Source organism: Chenopodium album, chromosome 7, assembly GCF_948465745.1.
Source record: "Chenopodium album chromosome 7, dcCheAlbu1.1, whole genome shotgun sequence".
Taxonomy (NCBI): Eukaryota; Viridiplantae; Streptophyta; class Magnoliopsida; order Caryophyllales; family Amaranthaceae; genus Chenopodium; species Chenopodium album.
The window spans coordinates 57,224,165-57,229,194 of NC_137840.1; the positions used below are offsets into that span (position 1 = coordinate 57,224,165).

Genomic DNA, 5,030 nt, shown 5'->3' on the forward strand with positions numbered 1-5,030 from the left:
TAACATCAATAATGGCTCCTGTAGTATGGACAAAATGCCTACCTAATATAATTGGAATTTGTGTATCCTTAGGCATGTCTAACACAACAAAATCAACTGGGATAAAAAATTTACCAACTCTGCAGGAACATCCTCTAAAATACCTAAGGGGTATTTAACATAACAGTCTGTCATCTGTAAAGTAATATTAGTAACTTTCAAATCACCCATATCAAGTTTAGCACACACAGACGATGGCATAACACTCACCCAAATCACATAATGCTTTATCTATGAAGACATTACCAATATGAAAAGGGATAGAAAAACTACCAGGATCCTTTAATTTTTGAGGGGATTTATTTTGCAATAAAGCATTACATTCCTCTGTAAAAGCTACATTTTCTACCTCATAAAAGGCCCTTTTTCTAGTCAACATATCTTTCATAAATTTAGCATATGCAGGAGCTTGAGTGATTAAATCAGTGAAAAGAATTGTTACCTGCAAATTTTTCACAACCTTACAAAAATTACCGAATTACTTATCAAAGTTACTCTTCAAATGTCTATTGGGGAATGGAAGTTTGATAACTGGGCTCTACACATCTCCACCCTTGTCCTGAGATTTACCCTACAAAGAAACATTAGAAGGGTTAGTTTCCTTTTGTAGCCCTGCAGGGTTAGTAAGATTAGCATTAAGTACAAGGGAATTTGGATTAGCAATAGGTTCATCATCCTTGGTCATAGGAGGCCCATCATAGTGTAAACCACTCCTTAGAGTAATTGCATTAGAATGATCTGTAGGATGGATTGGTTGCGATGGTAGAGCTCCTTGTTGACGGGTTTGTGTGGTAGAGGAAATCTGCGCAATTTGATTGTCCATGATTTTATTATGATCTATAATCGAATCAATTTGTGCATCCGTACTCTCCATGTGCTTTTGCATGCTTGAAAGCATTGCTCTAATTTCTGACATAGCAGGGTCAAAAGATGAAGAGGGTTATGATTGGTTTTTCTAGCCAGTATTAGGATGGTAATATTTTTGCTGTGGTAGTGGTTGCTGTTGTGGAGGTGGAGGGTTTTGTACATTGGTACTCCGGTAGGAAAGACATGGGTGGTTCCGAAGGCCAGGATTATAAAAGTTGGAGTATGGCTTATTTTTCCTATAGTATTTTAAAATATTAACTTGCTCTATGGAACTCCTACATTCTTGCTCCCAATGTCCTACAATTGCACAATTTTCACAAAAAAGCTTCATTATTAGCAACAGTAGAAACATTAGCTACATAGTTAGGAATAGCAGTAAGATTATCTAGTTCTGGAAATAGATGTTAACTAAGCCTGCAAAAAGGATACAAAATCAAAATTATGTTTTCCTTTGTTAGCAAACCCTCTCGGATTCCCATATTGGGAATTGTGAATTTCCATGTCTTTGATAACTTGACCTGCATTTTCAACATTAAGGTTCATGAATCTCCCACTAGCTGCAGAATCTAGAATTGATCTAGATGAGTTTCCAAGTCCATTGTAGAAGGCTTGGATCAACTGCCATTGTGCCAGATTATGGTGGGGGCATTCTCTAGGTAGATCCATAAACCTTTCCCAAGCCTCATATAGAGTTTCATCTGGCTCTTGTGCAAAGTTTTGAATAACACTCCTTAGTAAAGCTGTTCTCTCTGCAGGGTAATATTTATTATAAAAATTCAAAGTAAGAATTTCTCAGTTAGTAATTAATACTAAGTGCAGTTCTATTCAAACCATTAAACCATAATTTATTTTTTCCACATAAAGAAAAGGGAAAAAGAATCTCCCTGATTTGGTCTTACGTGACCCCAGCTTGCCTAATGGTATTGCAATATTGGTAGAAATCTACAATATGAAGATTATGATCTTCACCCTTAGCTCCACTGAATTGCTTCCTCTCTATCATTGTGATAAATTAGGGTTTGATCTCAAATTGCACTCCATCAAGGGCCGGAGTAGGAGTAAGGTGTGGAAAATCTGTCAACGACGGCAGCGATTAACTGCTGAGCATGCGAGGTGGAGGTGGTGGTGGTGCAATCGTCTCTGATTAAGGTTCTGAAAAGGCTTCCGAATCGCTTGAATAAGATGGGGGTTTTGAAGGTGGATTACCTCCAGAAGTGTCTGGTATCTACATGTAAAAATTCTCATGTCTATGAAAAGATCGTTTGATTTTATGATCGAATGGAATGTAACCTGATCTAGAACGCTTGGGCATAGACACAGAACTAAACAAACAAATATGAGAAAGTTGTCTCAAAGAACTTGCGTTCTATGAGACAGGAGAAAATAATTTAGACTACTAAAATATTCAGAAATAAAAATAAAACCATTTCCTCGGCAACGACGCCAAATTTTGATAGGCTAAAGTCGTATCACCAAATAAAAAATAATTCCTAGATTCCACTAACTATGTAGATAGGGAAGAAGGGTCAAACCACAGGGAAACAAATCTTCCTATTCCTAATTAATTAAAATAATCTAAATTATAAAGTAACTAAATTATTGATATAAGGAAATTAACAAAGCGAGATAAAAATATGGAGAAATCAATTAATTAAATCCTAGGGAATAGGTTCACCAATATATAATATTCCAGGGTAAAACACAATAATCAAACATCAATGCATCAATTAATCAAATCATAAAAGGCTTTTGCTATGTATTATCACAAAGTTAATTTACTGGTATTAAATCTCATCTCTCGAATCTCGACTTAACAATTTATAAATTAGTCCGCCTATTTAAACTAAGCTAAACATCGATTCTCATCTCTCGAATCTCGAATCAATATTGCATAACTCATACAATTAAACCAAGCCTAATCTAATTGCATAACATTAAATCAATCAATAGGAAATTAATCAAGCATTGACAATTAACAACATTAAATTACCCCTTCATATTATTTATGGATCCTAATAAACCCTAGAAAGAAAACTACTCACATATAATTAAATCTAAACTAATCAAAACAATTAAACAAGACGAGATGAAATAAAGAAATTAAATTACTGAAAATAATAGAGAAGAAATCGTTACCAAAAGTAACTGAAATAATGGATTGAATTAAGAACAAAGTTGTAGAGAGAGAAACAATGAGAGAATAATAATTTGAAAATTAAGTAGAGAGAGAAAGCTAAAACAAGAGGTACTAAACTTGCTTAACAAAAACATATTTATATTAAACTCGAAAAATTCTAAACTTAAACGAACTAAAATCAAGCTTAATCATCCTCCAAAAAACACGCGCCCGGTCGGGTGCCACACCGCTCGGTCGGGCGCGCCTTTTCTTCATCAGTGCTTCTCTCGCGCCCGGCCGTGCGCGAGATCGAGCGCGCCTCCGGGCATGGACGGCTTGACCGGGCAATAGTGCGCTAAAATACCAATTAGTAATAAAAGTGGCGCTAAAGAGTCAAAAACACTACCAATTACGATCAAGAGAGGGACGGGGGTAAAACGCTATATAAAATAAACATATCAGCAGGTTTAGGGGAAACTCGTTCGACGCGTAATCAAATTAAATAAGCAATGTAAATGTCTATTTAGTGAAATGTATGTTGTTTGCTTTTGAATAGGAGCAACAAGGTAAGTTATGTGATTCTATGATATATGCATGTTAGTGTTAATCGATTATGCTTATGTACTCAGCATTGTTGATTGTGTAAATGTATTGTTTGTTTGGCCTTGTCTTTATTTTGGCCGTACGACGACCCATTTCTAATGGCGAGTAGTGGGAACAAAGTAAAGAAAAGCTATTAAGGTGATGAAGCATATTCGGATGGACATGAGTAAAGAAGGAATCTTATTTAGTTTCCAAAAGAATATGATGTGATTTATTTGTTTTCATTATTATATATTTGCTTGTGAGAATAACACAATGATTTTAAATATTTTCTTCGGGTTTTGAAATGGGCCTACAATTGTTCCAAATTATAGGTTGTTTTGTGAACAACTACCCGGTTTTTTTTTTAAACTTGTTTAGAACAACCCGTAGGTTAGCAAACGCTTGTCTAGCACTACCCAATAACATTTTCCTTCTAAATTAGACGTTAGTGGTAGGGGTGAGCGTAGCAGAGTACCCTGTGAAAATCTCAGGTTTCGGAACCGAAACCTGTTGCAACAGGTACCTAAAAATAGGACTGTAGGGAATATTTCAATCATCCCACACTTGAGCCCCACTGTTATAATACAGTTAATCATGGTGGCGCCTAAAGGGAAGGAAGCTAGAGTAAAAGAGTCGCCAACATGTTTTAGGAACTTGTAAACCGTTCATATGATAAAGGCTAAAGCCCTTCACGATCCATGAGATCGCTAACTCCATAGAGGTCTAAAACCATGACTGGATATTCGGGGATGAAGGTACAAATCCAACCTAAAAGAGATTGAACCTGCCATAATAATAGGCCTCTACTTTATTCTTCTCGTATTTATGTGCGCTTTCTGACTAACATGCAATCATTTTATTAACCCTAAACCTGTTTAATCTATGTTGGTTGAATATTAATGCACGAACAAATCTATTATTGGCGATCACTTGAATTATTATCATATTAGCCTAGACAAGATTATTAATTATCTTATTAAGCGTGATTACAAGTACAAATTCCCTTTAAACAATCATAAAAGGTGTGATCAAACAATAACAATAAATAATATAATATCAAGCAACAATAACAACAAATCATCATCATAAAATTAATAATATTCATAATAATGTTCACAATAAAGCATAATAATAGTAAGATCCTAGGCATGATACTAATAACAAGATTAATAACAAACCCTAGCATGTCACTAAACATAAAAGCTTTAACCCTAACATGATACTAACATGATAGAAGAAAAGAATAGGAAGCATCATCGAAACATACATGATATTATAAATTTTAGTTATTACCCTAAACATGATACGAGGAAACGTAAAGACATCCTAACATTATACTAGGAATCAAAATAATCAAAGCATGCTTTCTATATAAAAATAATAACAATTAAATTACTTAATTGGATGCCTTGTATCTCATTCT

At 34.8% G+C, this 5,030-nt stretch overlaps 1 non-coding gene across 1 annotated transcript; it reads left to right on the forward strand.

Annotated features, from left to right (window-relative positions):
* The first annotated feature begins 1,537 nt into the window (after positions 1-1,537).
* Positions 1,538-1,644, forward strand: LOC145641288 (small nucleolar RNA R71). The gene has a single exon (XR_014115337.1). It is a non-coding gene; the product is annotated as a small nucleolar RNA R71 (small nucleolar RNA).
* The last annotated feature ends 3,386 nt before the right edge of the window (positions 1,645-5,030 follow it).